At 50.8% G+C, this 18,279-nt stretch overlaps 1 long non-coding RNA gene across 1 annotated transcript in view; it reads right to left on the reverse strand.

Annotated features, from left to right (window-relative positions):
• Positions 1-17,207, reverse strand: part of LOC140485504 (uncharacterized) — a 57,457-nt gene extending 40,250 nt beyond the window's left edge. Inside the window, exon 1 of the long non-coding RNA XR_011962367.1 lies at positions 17,098-17,207. This is a non-coding gene — a long non-coding RNA (uncharacterized lncRNA). The remainder of the gene's footprint in view (positions 1-17,097) is intronic.
• Positions 17,208-18,279: the final 1,072 nt, after the last annotated feature.

Raw genomic sequence — 18,279 nt, forward strand, 5'->3', positions numbered from 1 at the left:
GCCAGGGAGGTGACTATCTCAGATCGACCGTTGGGTGATGACGCTGAGGGAAGGAGTAATGTCACACTGAGATATCCTCTGGGAAATTGTAGTGTAGTGGAATTCAGTGAGATGATGGATTTTTAAAGTGACCATAAAGCACATCCAACAATCACAACCAAAGCCATTGACATGTGTTTGAGAGGAGAACTGACCAAGGTAAACAGGGGAAACAGTGAAGTGTACGGCTGGAAATGGACAGTACAAAACATTTACAGTCAGAGAGATGGACAGCACAGAAACAGGGCCTTCGGTCCAACTCATCCACACCATCCACATATCCTAACATAATCTCGTCATATTTGGCAGCACTTGGCCCAAATCCCTCTCAACCCTTCCTGTTCGTATACCCATCCAGATGCCTTTTAAATGCAGTAATTGTACCAGTCTCCACCACTTCACCAGGCAGGTCATTCCATACAAGCAACACCCTCCACATCAAAACGTTGTTCCTTACGTTCCTTTTATATCTTTCCCCTCTCATCCTGAACCTAGGCCCTCCAGTTCTGGACTACCCCACCCCAGGGAAAAGACCTTGTCAGTTAATCCTAACCATGCCTCTCATAGCTTTATAAACCTCCATATGGGTTACCCCTCAGCCTCAGACATTCCAGGGAAAACATCCCCAGCCCATTTAACCTCTCTCTTTAGCTCAAATCCTCCAATCCTGTCAGCGTCTTTGCTGTTAGTGTGGATGGGCCAATTTGGGCCAAAGAGCCTGTCTCCATGCTGTAGAACTCTATGACTCTATGAACATACCCAGGTGTCCCATAATACAGAAGCAGCCAAAACCATAGGAACACAAGCCGGTACAAATGTGAAACAGTCCTGCAGAATTTCACAGGAAGCCAGCCTGGCCTTGCAGTGAAGGATTCCTGATACAGGAGCTGTGGTGAGATGCCCATAGAGAACTGGGGAAGGAAGCTGGAAAGATCACTCCACTGTCGATAGCCTGGAGGACCCCCAGCTGGGATAAGGCCGCTGGGATCCGGTCACCCCAGGGAAAACTACAGGCTGTGACAGAGCTCGGTCTCCGACACAATGAGCAGGACAGAAGGTTGCAGGAAAATCTCACCCACATGGAACTACTCCAGTTACAATTGGGAAGAGCCCAATCCAGTGAAAGGAGGGTCTCTGGGGCTGGGGAGGCAGCCTCAGGTTACATTGACAATCTGGAAGGACAGTGTATGAGTTCCAAGCAGCTGCATGGGTCCTGTACACCTGCAACATGGAACAACACACATCAGGCCCTAGTCGGAGGTGAGAGGAGCAAATACAATCCCTAGGGAACTAGGACTCCTCCCAGAATGGGATAAAGTGTGCCTTCGGGGTTCTACCTCCCCAGGGAAATAACAACAGTCCCCACACTGACACATCCACACCCTCCCACAGATGGGGACTCCCACTGCCTGTCTCCCAGGTAACTGCAACTTTTGCCCCCATCCCTGACCCACAGACGGACCCAGATTCCATGAATCCTGTGGTTCCCCAGTGTAAAGCAGCTTATGGTCTCACTCCATACACAACAGCCATTCCAGGCACCCAGCTGGTGGGCAGCACCAAAAAGGCCACTCTGTTTGATCCTGTCACAAACCCAGATACATTTTTGGATGAGACAGACCGACAGTCTGTCATACACGGACTGGATGCTGACAAACAAACTAAATTAATCACCATGTGACTTTATCCACCAGGCCATTCAGCCCTCCCTGAGGGACAACAGTGAGGGAGGGGCATCCATGATGAAATGAAGGCAGCAGTCCTCACTGCTCGAGAGAAGTCCCATCCCGGATTAGTGACAAACAGTGTAAATATTTGTTCCAGGAGAACACCCACACGAACATGTCTCACTGTCAGTTACAGCAGCTCACCAAGGACTGGGTTAAAGACAGCTGTAAGGACACTTTCAGTGGGGCACTGGGCTTGGTGCGAGGGATTCCAATTATCCCAAGTGACAATGTTCGGATGGGGATCTTTGAAGTCGAAAGTATCGGAATTACATTAAAGAAGCTATTTGGATGGGTTATCATGATTCCCTCCCACATGCTGTGGAGATAGAGGGGACATTGACAAGGACCACACTTACGTAAATGTGAAGGAACAGGCCAGACCATGGCATTCCCACCGCCTGTCATTAACGAATTCGGCTCCTCTCACATCAAGCTGTGGTCCTAACCGCACTCACCTTGATATATCTCGGGATACCGGTGGTTAGGATTGCAGGCTGTAACAGATGGGTACGATCATGGTGAATAATGCCTGGACACACCCCCAGGGACTGGAAGGTAGATGGAACTCCCCGGGTGATCACCTTAGTTTCATTCATTTGCAGTTATTGAGTGTTCCTGGCTGGGCCCAGTATTGATTGCCTGTCCGTAGCTGCTTGGGAGCTGGTTTTGGTGGTGAGCTGCACATTGAACTGTTGCAGGTGGTGGACCCACAATGTCCTTAGGAAGGGAATTCCTGGAGTTTGAGCCAGGAGGTCTCATTCACTTGCATTTATTCTGCTCACCGGATGTTGGCTATGCATCACAATTCTGTATGGATTCTCAGAACGGAATATGTTTTGTCAAAACAGTTAGGAGAGCCACAGTCACTCAGTGGTTAGCACTGTCACATCACATCGCCAGAGACCTGGGATTGATTCCACTCCTGAGCGACTGTCTGTGTGGAGTTTGTACATTCTCTCTGCATCTGTATGGGTTTTCTCCCACTGTTCAATGGTGGGCATTTTTGACAGATTGCCCATAGTGTCGAGGGATATTCCGGTTAGCTGGAATAGCCATGGGAAATGCAGGGTTTCACAGATATCATCAGGGGATAGATCTGAGTTGGATTCTCTTCAGAGGGTCATTGTGGTCTCGATGGGCTGAAGGGCCTGTTTCTGCTCTGTAGGGATTCTATGATATCACTTATCAGCCATATGACAATCGGTTTGACCAATGTACAAAATGGTTTTCGCTCAAACAGCAGGCTACTCTGACAACAAACATAACCAGCTTTTAAAATTAGGTTTGTAATTCATTGTATAAGCTTCTTTCTATTCAAAAGACTGGGTGGGGGAGGGGGAATGGGTGAAATGTTCCTGCCTCCTTGCTAAAACACAGATAGACAGCTAAGAGATGCTGGTTATATTGGACAAGTTATACTCCCAAATCACAAAAGCCAGACAGCAGCCAGATGGTTATCCCATCAGCATAATGTCAAAGGCAACAGTTCCCCTGGGCAGACATATCCCTAATAACGTCTCCACTAAACAAAGGAGGGCCCAAACAGGAAGGTACCGGGTCCTGCTACACAAAGAAACTAACAGGAAAAAGCCATCCAAATGATTAGCAACGCTTCAAACTATTAACTGATTCTTTGAATTGGCCAGAAGTATAGAAAGTTCGGAGAAACCATCCAGAAATGAACAAAACCAGGGATCACCTGCAGACTGATCTCTTGAATTTTCTGGAGGCTTTCTGAGGTGACCAACATGGCAAGGGACAGAGACCAGCTCACCATCCAGAGAGAGGGAGAGAGAGAGGGAGAGAGAGACAAGCTGAAGGAAACCCCAGGAGCATGGGAGAGAGGGAGTGTGAAAAACCATTGAGAGAGAGAGAGCTGGAACCAACTGGAATACTGAGTGTCACCCCTTCAGTCTGTCCATGCATTAACGCCTGTTTGTCTCAGTCTGACTTCCCCTTCTCTCTTTGTCCTTCTCTCTCCCTGTCTGTCTCTTTCTCTCAATCTGCCTTTCTCTCACACCCTCCCTCTCACTGTCTGTCTCTGCCCCATCTTTCTCTCATCCCCCTTCTCCATCTCCACTCGCTCTACCTCTCTCTTTTTTTCTCACCCTCCCTTTCTCTTTTTCTTTATTTCAGACCTGAAAGTGCTCACCCAATTTTGACCCCGCTAAAAACATTTGCCCCTCATTTTAACTCTCCTCAGAAATTTATTCCCTTCCCCAAAAACCTTCCCTCCCAAATACCTACCTTACCAACTGTGCCCCCCTCAAATATTTTGCTGCCCCCAACATTGCTGTGATCCCCACTCCCTGGGGCAGAGGGAAATGAGTGGAAAAGTGTGGAGCTGGAAAAGCCCAGCAGGTCAGGCCTGACCCATCGACTCTCCTGGCTGACCTGCTGCTGTGCTTCTCCAGCTCCACACTTTGTAACTCTGACTCTCCAGCATCTGCAGTCCTCACTTTCTCACACAGGTAAATGAGTCTGGGTTGACTGACTCGCCTGAGACGATTTTAATGTGCAGCAAGATCCCAGTCCGAGAATTACAGAAGGTTTACATCACAGATGGAGTCCTTTCTGCCCATCATCCCCCCTCACCCATTAAATGATCCTGGACCGGTTCAGGATCCTCAGGATTGGCCCCTGAATGGCCTCATTGACTATCCTTCCTGTGGAGACCTCTTCACAACCCTGTCTCAAATTTTGCATCACATGTTATCCCTCCCTCCATCTCTCTCTGACAACAGCCCCTCCTTTCTCCAGCAACCCCAAAACTCCATCAAACCCTCCCCCTGTCTCTGGCTGTCCCACTCTCTCCTTGTCTCCCACTCTCCCCCTTCCCATGCAGACTCACAGTCCCTGGGCTGGAGGACATAGTGCAGAGACTAACTCACCTTTTGACTGACTGCTGTAATGCACAGCAAGATCCCACTCTGAAACCGTCGCCAAGTACACACACTGTCCTTCTCCCTCAATAGATGTCCTTCCCACTCTCTATCTCCCTGTCTCTCTCACTCTGTCCTTTTCTAACTCCACGTCCCTGACTCTTACTGCCCATTTCTCTCTCTCCACTTTCTCCAACTCCACTCTCTCCATGTCTCTCTCTCTTTTTATCACTCTCCCTTTCTCTTTCTCTTTTTCTTTATTTCAGACACACTCAGAAAAGTACTTCATGTTCCTTCCACTCACCCCCTCCCCACAGTGGGGGTAAAACCTAGGAGAGACCAGGCACTGAGGCAAGCTCTTCCCAATGCCCCTTCCCCCAGTCACTGGGACAGAGCAGAGGGGTCCAGGGAGAAAGAGGGAGAGCAACTACACGAGAGAAAGAGAGATGGATGGACAGACAGTGAGAGGGAGGGAGAGAACAAGAGAAAGACAGGCAGGCAGAGGGGGGTAGAGGAAGTGAGAAGAACTGAGAGAGAGCAGACAGAGACAGAGAGAGAGAGAGAGAGAGAGAGAGAGAGTTAAACTCCAGGAAGAGAAATACAATGTCAGACAGATACAAGGAGAAAATGGGAGGAGAAAGACAGGGAGAGTTCAGGCAGACAGCAAGACAGAAATCCCAGGGAGAGATATAGGACAGAGAGAGAGAGGAGTTAAAACAGCAGAGAGATAGAGCTGAGAGAGTGGGGTGGTAGTGGGGGCTATGATGTTGCTAGAGTGATGTACAGACAGGAATAGCAAGATCCCACAGAGCTGAGAGAGAGATGCAGAGAGAGATGAGCAAGGTGTTAGTTTTGTGAAAGACTGAATGATTAAGCATTCCTGAAAAACCAGGTGAGGTGACAAAGGGGGAAGGGAATCTACTGGGAAATGTAAACAGGACAGAGATGTGAAGGATGGTGAGAGATAGAGATTGAAGGAAAGATGTGGGAGAGAGAACTGGGAAAAACAAAAACAGACATGAGAGCTGCAGAGAGAGAGGGAAGGAGTGAGATCTGTGGGATCAGATCCCTCTCTAGCATTTTGCTCCTTTGTCTCTCCCCGTTCCCACAGATGGCCTGAATCCCATGATTTGTCTGTGTGTGTGTGTGTGTGTGTGTGTGTGTGTGTGTGTGTGTGTGTGTGTGTGTGTGTGTGTGTGTGTGTGCTCTCGTCTGATAATTCCTTATCGCAGAATAATTTGATTCTCTGTCTCTGTACTGTCCGGGTTTCAGCTCCCAAATCAATACTAAATCATTCACGATTCTATTGAATAGTAGAGCAGGCTCGAGGGGCTGAATGGTCTCCTCCTGTTCCTATTTCAGATGGTCTTATGTCCTTAACACTACCTCCCAGCTCTTGGTCCCCACACTGGAGGTTATGACTCCACAAGGCCCTGATCTGTAGAGTGCTGCACTCTTCCGTGAGTCTCGGAGGGAACCAGCCTGATTTGGATTGGAGTTGGAGCCTCTCAGTGAGAAGTGAAATCTCCTCGAGGTTCCCCTCAGTCTCTTACTGTAAGGTGGAGCAGGCCAGTCTCGGGGAAGCAAACAGCAGGCCAGGTCTGCCCTGTCCTCCAGCTCCATTTCAGAAGGCCACATGGGAGGGGCTTGGTTCCTTCATCAGCTTCCCGTGCTCTCCCTTCTGGGTTAGAGTGGGGGCCGAATGGCCTTGCTCCTGGCTCTTCTTGAGGTGCAGGCTGGCAATGATTGTGTTATACACGGCATGCCCCTGGAGTGAGGTTGGTTAGCTCAGTTGGCTGGTCAGTTAGCTTACCACACTAGCTAAAGTTACCCTGAAGGACTCTCCTTCCCAACCTCTCCCCTCAGCTGGGCCATGGTGACCCTCTGATTAAATCCCCACCAGACCCCGCTCTGTAATGAGGAGCTGTCCCATGCTCTGGTAAGACTACGGTGACATTACATTGGTTTGTACCTGGAGCACTGTGTGCAGGACTAGTCACTGCATTGCCAGAGGGATGTTAGTGTGTGGGGAAGGTTTACTGGATGTATCCCCACTGGAATGAACAGCACTCTCTTTCCCCCAGTTAATTCACTCTTGCAGCCTTTGTGTCATTGGAGACACGAGGACCACCTCACCTGAAACAGCAGATGGATTTTATATTCATTAGATTGGCTAGTTTACACACACACAGACACACACACACAGACACACACACACAGACACACACACACACAGACACTCACACACATATACCCACACACACACACACACACACACACACAGACACACACAGACACTCACACACAGACAGACAGACAGACACACACACGCACAGACACACACACAGACACACACAGACACACACAGACACACACACACAGACACACACACACAGACACACGCACACACAGACACTCACACACAGACAGACAGACACACACACACAGACACACACAGACACACACACACAGACACACACAGACACACACACACATACACACACACACAAACATACACACACACACAAACACTCACACACAGACAGACAGACAGACACACACCCACACACAGACACACACACAGACACACACACACACAGACACACACACAGACACACACCCACACACAGACACACACACAGACGCACACACACATACACACACACAGACACACACACAGACACACACACACTCACACACACTCCCTCAAACACACACACACAGACACACACACACTCCCTCAAACACACACACACACAGACACACACACACACTCCCTCAAACACACACACACAGACACGCACACATACACACACACACATACACACACATACGCACACACACACATATACACACACACATACACACACACCTACACACACACACAGACACACACACACATACACACACATACGCACACACACACAGACACTCACACACAGACAGACACACACACACACGCACAGACACACACACAGACACACACAGACACACACATACAGACACACACACAGACACACACAGACACACACACACAGACACACACACAGACACACACACACACTTACACACACACACATACACACACACAGAGACACTCACACACAGACAGACAGACAGAAACACACACGCACACACACAGACACATACAGAGACACACACAGACACACACACAGACACAGACACACACAGACACACACACACTTACACACACACACATACACACACACAGAGACACTCACACACAGACAGACAGACAGAAACACACAGACACACACACAGACACACACTCCCTCAAACACACACACACACAGACACACACACACTCCCTCAAACACACACACACACAGACACACACACACACTCCCTCAAACACACACACACAGACACACACACACACACACACACACACATACACACACACACATACACACACATACGCACACACACACATATACACACACACATACACACACACACCTACACACACACATACACATACACACACAGACACACACACAGACACACACACATATACACACATACGCACACACACCTACACACACACATACACATACACACACAGACACACACACAGACACACACACATATACACACATACGCACACACACACACATATACACACATACGCACACACTCATACACACACACATACACAAACACACATACACACACACACACATACACACTAAGACACACACTCAAACACACACAGCCACACACTCTCACATGAACATTCACTTTCTCTCTCACACAAACATATACAGACACACAGAGATACACATGCATCCACTCTGTCACACACACAAACACGGGCAGTCTCTCTCTCTCTCTCTCTCACACACACACACACATACACACACACGGCTGTAAAGGCATGGTTGAGGTATTGCTGGAGAAATGATTTCTCCGAGGACTGAACCCTGATCTCACTTGATGACTGCTCCGGGGGACAGACAACAGCTACAGAAGACTTGTTGGATCTTCCTGTGCACCACCTCTTGTATCGACAGCATTATTCTGTTTAGGTGCCTGCTTTTCTAAAACATCTCCAAGCAACAAGTAACAATAGATTGATGAAAGTTTTCACCCAAACCATGTTTCAGACACATGCTGCTGATCATGCTGTTCGTGACCCTCTGACAGTGTGGCACTCCCTCAGTACTGACTCTCTGACACTGCAGCACTCCCTCAGTACTGACTCTCTGACACTGCAGCACTCCCTCAGTACTGACCCTCTCACAGTGCAGCACTCCCTCAGTACTGACTCTCTGACACTGCAGCACTCCCTCAGTACTGACCCTCTGACAGTGCAGCACTCCCTCAGTACTGACCCTCTGACAGTGCAGCACTCCCTCAGTACTGATCCTCTGACACTGCAGCACTCCCTCAGTACTGACTCTGTGTCAGTGCAACACTCCCTCAGTACTGACATTCTCACAGTGCAGCACTTCCCCCAGATTGATCCTCTGACATTGCGGCAATCCCCCATTACTAATCCAACTGATAGCGCAGCACTCCCGCAGTCGTATCCTCTGACAGTGCAGCATTCCCTCAGTACTGACCCTCTGATAGTGCAGCACTCCCTCAGCACTGACCCTCCAACAGTGCAGCACTCCTTCCGTACTGACACTCTGACAGTGCAGCACTCCCTCAGTACTGACCCTCTGACAGTGCAGCACTACCTCAGTAATGACCCTCTGACTGTGCAGCACTCCCTCAGTACTGACCCTCTGACAGTGCAGCACTACCTCAGTACTGACCCTCTGACAGTGCAGCATTCCCTCAGTACTGACCCTCTGAGAGTGCAGCACTCCCTCAGTACTGATCCTCTGACAGTGCAGCACTCCCTTGGTACTGACCCTCTGACAGTGCAACTCTCCCTCAGTACTGTTCCTATGACACTGCAGTACTCCCTCAGAACTGACCCTCTGACACTGCAACAGCTCCTTGGCACTGCGCCCCTGACGGTGCTGCAATCCCTCAGTACTGACCCTCTGACAGTGCAGCACTCCATCAGTACTGACCCTTTATCAGTGCAGTTCTGCCTCAGCACTACTCCTTTGACACTGCAGCACACCCTCAGAATTGACGCTCTGACACAACAGCATTCCCTCAGTACTGACACTCTGACTCCGCAGCACTCTCTTTGTACAGACATTTCTACAGTGCAGCATTCCCTCTGTACTGATACTCATACAGTGTGGCATTCCCTCAGTACTGACCATCCGACAATATAGCCCTCCCTCAATACAGATGCTCTTACAGTGCAGCACTCCCTCGATACCGACCCTCCAATAACGTGGCATTTTCTCAGTACTGACTCTCCGACAGAGCAGAACTCCCTCATCACTGACACTCTGACAGTGCGGCACTGCCTCAGTCCTGCACTTCTGATAGTCTGGCAATGCCTCAGTACTGAGCGTTTGGCAGTGCAGCACTCCCTCAGTACGGACCCTCTGAAACAACACTCCCTCAGAACTGACACACTGACCATGTAGCGCTCCCTCAGTAATGAACCTTTGAGTGTGCATCACTCTCTCAGTACTGACCCTCTGGCAATGCAGCAATCACTCAGTACTGACTGTCTGACACATAGTGTGGAGCTCCCTCAGTATTGACCCCCTCACAGTGCGGTGATCCCTCAGTACTGACCCCCTCAGAGTGCGGTGATCCCTCAGTACTGACCCCCTCACAGTGCGGTGATCCCTCAGTACTGACCCCCTCACAGTGCGGTGATCCCTCAGTACTGACCCCCTCACATCGCGGTGATCCCTCAGTACTGACCACCTCACAGCGCGGTGCTCCCTCAGTACTGACCCCCTCACATCGCGGTGATCCCTCAGTACTGACCCCCTCACAGTGCGGTGATCCCTCAGTACTGACCCCCTCACAGTGCGGTGATCCCTCAGTACTGACCCCCTCACATCGCGGTGATCCCTCAGTACTGACCCCCTCACAGCGCGGTGATCCCTCAGTACGAATCCCCTCAGAAGCGTGGTGCTCCCTCAGTACTGACCTCCTCACAGCGCGGTGATCCCTCAGTACTAATCCCCTCAGAGTGTGGTGCTCCCTCAGTACTGACCCCCTCACAACGCGGTGATCCCTCAGTACTAATCCCCCTCAGAGTGTGGTGCTCCCTCAGTACTGACCCCCTCACAGTGCGATGATCCCTCAGTACTGACCCCCTCACATCGCGGTGATCCCTCAGTACTGACCCCCTCACAGTGCGGTGATCCCTCAGTATCGACCCCCTCACATCGCGGTGATCCCTCAGTACTGACCCCCTCACATCGCGGTGATCCCTCAGTACTAATCCCCTCAGAGTGTGGTGCTCCCTCAGTACTGACCCCCTCACATCGCGGTGATCCCTCAGTACTAATCCCCTCAGAGTGTGGTGCTCCCTCAGTACTGACCCCCTCACATCGCGGTGATCCCTCAGTACTAATCCCCTCAGAGTGTGGTGCTCCCTCAGTACTGACCCCCTCACATCGCGGTGATCCCTCAGTACTAATCCCCTCAGAGTGTGGTGCTCCCTCAGTACTGACCCCCTCACATCGCGATGATCCCTCAGTACAAATCCCCTCAGAGTGTGGTGCTCCCTCAGTACTGACCCCCTCACATGGCGATGATCCCTCAGTACAAATCCCCTCAGAGTGTGGTGCTCCCTCAGTACTGACCCCCTCACAGCGCGGTGGTCCCTCAGTACTAATCCCCGCAGAGTGTGGTGCTCCCTCAGTACTGACCCCCTCACATCGCGGTTGTCCCTCAGTACTAATCCCCGCAGAGTGTGGTGCTCCCTCAGTACTGACCCCCTCACATCGCGGTGGTCCCTCAGTACTGACCCCCTCACAGCGCGGTGGTCCCTCAGTACTAATCCCCGCAGAGTGTGGTGCTCCCTCAGTACTGACCCCCTCACATCGCGGTGGTCCCTCAGTACTAATCCCCTCAGAGTGTGGTGCTCCCTCAGTACTGACGCCCTCACATCGCGGTGGTCCCTCAGTACTAATCCCCGCAGAGTGTGGTGCTCCATAAGTACTGACCCCCTCAAATCGCGGTGGTCCCTCAATACTAATCCCCTCAGAGTGTGGTGGTCCCTCAGTACTGACCCCTCACAGCGCGGTGGTCCCTCAGTACTAATCCCCGCAGAGTGTGGTGCTCCCTAAGTACTGACCCCCTCAAATCGCGGTGGTCCCTCAGTACTAATCCCCGCAGAGTGTGGTGCTCCCTAAGTACTGACCCCCTCAAATCGCGGTGATCCCTCAGTACTAATCCCCTCAGAGTGTGGTGCTCCCTCAGTTCGAACCCTTTCACAGTGCGGTGCTCCCTGAGTAGTAACCCTCTCACAGTGCGACACTCTGACAGCATGGCCATCCATTAGTACTGACCGTCAGAGAGTGCGCACTTCATCATTACTGACCCTCTCACTGCACAGCATTCCCTCCATCCTGACTCACTGACAATGCAGCACGACCTCCACACTGATCCTCTGACAATGCTGCACTCCCTCCATACTGATCCTCTGACAATGCTGCACTCCCTCCACACTGATCCTCTGACAATGCTGCACTCCCTCCACACTGATCCTCTGACAATGCTGCACTCCCTCCATACTGATCCTCTGACAATGCTGCACTCCCTCCACACTGACCCTCTCACAATGCTGCACTCCCTCCATACTGACCCTCTGAGAATGCTGCACTCCCTCCATACTGACCCTCTGAGAATGCTGCACTCCCTCGACACTGACCCTCTGAGAATGCTGCACTCCCTCCACACTGATCCTCTGACAATGCTGCACTCCCTCCATAGTGATCCTCTGACAATGCTGCACTCCCCCCACACTGACCCTCTGACAATGCTGCACTCCCTCCACACTGACCCTCTCACAATGCTGCACTCCCTCCATACTGACCCTCTGAGAATGCTGCACTCCCTCCATACTGACCCTCTGAGAATGCTGCACTCCCTCCACACTGACCCTCTGAGAATGCTGCACTCCCTCCACACTGACCCTCTGACAATGCTGCACCCCCTCCACACTGATCCTCTGACAATGCTGCACTCCCTCCACACTGATCCTCTGACAATGCTGCACTCCCTCCACACTGACCCTCTGATAATGCTGCACTCCCGCCACACTGATCCTCTGACAATGCTGCACTCCCTCCACAGTGATCCTCTGACAATGCTGCACCCCCTCCATACTGACCCTCTGACAATGCTGCACTCCCTCCACACTGACCCTCTGATAATGCTGCACTCCCTCCACACTGATCCTCTGACAATGCTGCACTCCCTCCACACTGATCCTCTGACAATGCTGCACTCCCTCCACATTGACCCTCTGACAGTGTAGCACTTCCTCAGTACTGACCCTCTGACAGTGTAGGACTCCCTCAGTACTGACTCTCTGACAGTGTGGAAGTGGCCCGATACAGACCCTCTGACAGTGTGGCCCAATCTCAGGACAAAACCTCTGACAGTACTGCACTCCCTCAGCACTGACCCATTGACAGTGTAGGACTCCGTCAGTACTGACTCATTGACAGTGTAGTACTCTCTCAGTACTGACCCATTGACAATGTAGCACTCCCTCAGTACTGACCCATTGACAGTGTAGTACTCTCTCAGTACTGACTCATTGACAGTGTAGCACTACCTCAGCTCTGACCCATTGACAGTGAAGTACTCCATCCACACTGATCCTCTGACAATGCTGCACTCCCTCCACACTGACCCTCTGACAGTGTAGCACTTCCTCAGTACTGACGCTCTGACAGTGTAGCACTCCCTCAGTACTGACTCTCTGACAGTGTGGAAGTGGCCCTATACAGACCCTCTGACAGTGTGGCCCAATCTCAGGACAAAACCTCTGACAGTACTGCACTCCCTCAGCACTGACCCATTGACAGTGTAGGACTCCCTCAGTACTGACTCATTGACAGTGTAGTACTCTCTCAGTACTGACCCATTGACAATGTAGCACTCCCTCAGTACTGACCCATTGACAGTGTAGTACTCCCTCAGCCCTGACCCATTGACAGTGTGGTACTCCCTCAGTACTAACCCACTGACAGTGCAGCACTCCCTCAGTACTGACCCTCAGACAATGAGGCACTCCCTCAGTACTGACCCTCTGACAGTGCAGCACTCCCTCAGTACTGACCCTCTATCAGTGCAGCACTCCCTCAGTACTGACCCTCTGACAGTGCAGCACTCCGTCAGTACTGACCCTCTGTCAGTGTTTCACTCCCTCAGTACTGATCCTCTGACAGTGCAGCACTCCGTCAGTACTGACCCTCAGACAATGAGGCACTCCCTCAGTACTGACCCTCTGATGGTGCAGTGCTCTCTCAGTGCAGATCCTCTGATAGGGAGGCTTGCCGTCTGGACTGACCCTCTGACAGTGTGGTGCTCACTCAGTACTGACCCTCCGACAGTGCAGCACTCCCTCAGTACTGACCCTCTGACAGTGCAGCACTCCGTCAGTACTGACCCTCAGACAATGAGGCACTCCCTCAGTACTGACCCTCTGATGGTGCAGTGTTCTCTCAGTGCAGATCCTCTGATAGGGAGGCTTGCCGTCTGGACTGACCCTCTGACAGTGTGGTGCTCCCTCAGTACTGACTCTCTGACAGTGCAGCACTCCCTCAGTACTGACCCTCTGACAGTGTGGAAGTGGCCCTATACGGACCCTCTGACAGTGTGGCCCAATCTCAGGCCAAAACCTCTGACAGTACTGCACTCCCTCAGCACTGACCCATTGACAGTGTAGTACTCTCTCTGTACTGACCCATTGACAATGTAGCACTCCCTCAGTACTGACCCATTGACAGTGAAGTACTCCCTCAGTACTGACCCATTGACAGTGTAGCACTCCCTCAGCACTGACCCATTGACAGTGTGGTACTCCCTCAGTACTGACCCATTGACAGTGTAGTACTCCCTCAGCACTGACCCATTGACAGTGTAGTACTCTCTCAGTACTGACCCATTGACAATGTAGCACTCCCTCAGTACTGACCCATTGACAGTGTAGTACTCTCTCAGTACTGACTCATTGACAGTGTAGCACTCCCTCAGCTCTGACCCTCTGCCTCAGTCCTGCACCTCTGACAGTCCAGCAGTGCCTCAGGGTACTGTCTATCTGACAGTGTAGCACTCTCTCTGTACTAACCCTCTGACAGTGCAGCACTCCCTCAGTACTGACTCTCTGACAGTGCAGCACTCCCTCAGTACTGACCCCTCTGACAGTGCAGCACTCCCTCAGTACTGACCCTCCGACAGTGCAGCACTCCCTCAGTACTGACCCTCTGACAGTGCAGAACTTCCTCAGTACAGACCATGTGACTGTGTGGCTCTGCCCCCATACCGACCATGTGACAGTGTGGTACACCTTCAGTACTGACCCTCTGACAGTGCAGCTCTTTGGCAGTGCAGCACTCCTTTAGTTCTGACATTCTTAGAGTGTAGTGCTCCCTCCGTAATAACCCTCTGAGAATTCACCGCTCCATCAGTACTGACCTCTCTGACAGTGCAGCACTCCCTCAGTACTGACCCTCTGACAGTGCAGCGCTCCCTCAGTACTGACCATCTGACAGTGCAGCACTCCCTCAGTATTGACCCTCTGACACTGCAGCACTCCCTCAGTACTGACCCTCTGACAGTGCAGCACTCCCTCAGTACAGACCCTCTGACAGTGTGGCACTCCCTCATTACTGACCCTCTGACAGTGCAGCACTCCCTCAGTACTGACCCTCTCACAGTGCGGCGCTCCATCAGTACTGACCCTCTGACATTGCAGCACTCCCTCAGTACTGACCATCTTACAGTGCAACACTCCCACAGTACTAACCCTCTGACAGTACAGCACTCCCTCAGTACTGACCCTCCGACAGTGCAGCTCTCCCTCAGTACTGACCATCTTACAGTGCATTACTCCCACAGTACTAACCCTCTGACAGTACAGCACTCCCTAGGTAATACCCTCTGGCAGTGCAGCACTCCCTCAGGGCTTCATCGCAATTTCAGACATGATAGAGATTGAACCAACAATGTTGGCAGAACGAACCTGTTAGCTGAGGTTAATGACCCCCCTTTGTAGCAGAGGGATTCAATCCCTCTGACAGTGCAGCACTCCCTCAGTGTTGACCTTCCGACAGTGCAGCACTCCCTCAGTGTTGACCTTCCGACAGTGCAGCACTCCCTCAGTACTGACCCTCTGACAGTGCAGCACTCCCTCAGTACTGACCCTCTGAGTGTGCAGCACTCCCTCAGTACTGACCTTCCGACATTGTAGCACTCCCTCAGCACCGACCCACTTTTTTTCTATTTAACAGAGTCTTGTGGAAATTTGGAGACATAGGGTTTGCAGATTCTGAGGAAGCATGAGAGAGACACACAAACCAAACCCTGTCTGAAACTCTCTGCAATAGAGTATTCAGAGGCACAGAGTCACTGAGATGAAACTCTCTGCAATAGACTATTCAGTGGCACAGAGTCACAGAGATGCACAGCTTGGAAATGGACGGTCCTATCCAACTTGTCCATACCAACCAGATATTCTCATCTCATTTCATCCCATTTGCTAGCACTTGGCTGATATCCCTCTAAACCCTTCCTATTCACATACTCATCCTGATGCCTTTTAAATGTCGCAATTCTACCAGCCCCATCACTTCCTCTGGCAGCTACCTGCATGCCCTTGAATAAGTGCTGAAACATTCATACTGTCGATACAAACTCTAATAAACACCAACCTACGAAAGGATATCATTGTCATTTTTAACTGACCCTTTGCTTCTTCATTACGCTGATTTGAACACAGGTAAAGAAACAGAGTTAGCGACCATCCACCGTCACCCTGTTATGAAACTTATTTTCAAATGTGGCTTGTATGTGATTCCCACCCCCTCTAATAGTTGCCTGGAAGGTGGGGGTGGGGTGTCCTCTCCTGCTGCAGTCCTTGGGTATCCCACAGTGATGTTAGCTAGGGAGCTCCAGGAGTTTGACCTGAACCATGTAAAGAGCTCTCTTACTGGAGTGTCCTTTTTAAAGTTGGGAAGTTATTATAGACCAGGAGGACCCGAGAGCTGCTGTCTTGTCAGAGAGAGAGGTTGGTGGGTCACACACCTCAGGTAAGGGGCGAGGTTGAGAAGCTGGGGCCTTCATGGTCATTTCAGACATGATAGAGATTGAACCAACAATGTTGGCATCACGAACTTGTTAGCTGTGGTAACTGACCCCCCTTTGTAGCAGAGTGATTCAATCCTTTGAACAGAGCAAGCTTTAGAATTCAACACTAAAATCAATCTGTACGGACGCACTAGAGACCTGAAACATCAATACAGAGATTGCTGAAGAAGCTCAGCATGTCCGGCAGCATCTCTGAAGGGAGATGGAGAAAGAGACAGAGAGTTCACCTTTCAATCCAGTGATTTCTGCGGGAAAGTTCCTTCAGAACAGACCGTTTTGAGGAAGGGTCACTTGACAAAGGCACTTCACAAAGATCCTGATCAATGTAACTTTGTGATGTTAGTTCAGAAGGAACAGCTCAGACCTAATGTGCCTGTGTTCTGTATCTGTTCTCCCATATAGCCCGCCCTCCGAATACAATACCTTACAAAGCCTTAAACCTGTTTGTCAACTTTCAGCAGAAGCAGCCTCAGGGCATTGAACACAGACTGAATTACTCAGTGACACTTGGATCAGGTCAAGTTCTCAAGTAAACAGATGGTGGGGAAATTCAGCACAATTCAGCAGGTAGCAACGGTGAAGAGAGAGGAACAATTCGCATTTCAAGTGACTCTTCCTCAAAACGGTCTGCTCTGAAGGAACTTTCCCGCAGAAATCACTGGATTGAAAGGTGAACTCTCTCTCTGTCTCTTTCTCCCTCTCCCTTCAGAGATGCTGCCAGACATGCTGAGCTTCTTCAGCAATCTCTGTATTGATGTTTCAGGTCTCTAGCGCGTCCGTACAGATTGATTTTAGTGTTGAATTCTCCAGCTTGCTCTGTTCAAAGGATTGAATCCCTCTGCTACAAAGGGGGGTCAGTTACCACAGCTAACAGGTTCGTGATGCCAACATTGTTGGTTCAATCTCTATCATGTCTGAAATTACCATGAAGGCCCCAGCTTCTCAACCTCGCCTCTCACCTGAGGTGTGTGACCCACCAGCCTCTCTCTCTGACAAGACAGCAGCTCTCGGGTCCTCCTGGTCTATAATAACTTCCCAACTTTAAAAAGGACACTCCAGTAAGAGAGCTCTTTACATGGTTCAGGTCAAACTCCTGGAGCTCCCTCCCTAACATCACTGTGGGTCACCCAAGGACTGCAGCAGGAGAGTACACCCCACCCCCACCTTCCAGGCAACTATTAGAGGGTGTGGGAATCACATACAAGCCACATTTGAAAATAAGTTTAAGAACAGGGTGACGGTGGATGGTCACTAACTCTGTTTCTTTACCTGTGTTCAAATCAGCGTAATGAAGAAGCTCAGGGTGGGTTGAAAATGACAGAGGGTCAGTACTGAGGGAACAGCACACTGTCAGAGGGTCAGTACAGAGGGAGTGCCACACTGTCAGAGGGTCAGTACAGAGAGAGTGC

The sequence above is a fragment of the Chiloscyllium punctatum genome, chromosome 14 (assembly GCF_047496795.1).
Source record: "Chiloscyllium punctatum isolate Juve2018m chromosome 14, sChiPun1.3, whole genome shotgun sequence".
Lineage (NCBI taxonomy): Eukaryota > Metazoa > Chordata > Chondrichthyes > Orectolobiformes > Hemiscylliidae > Chiloscyllium > Chiloscyllium punctatum.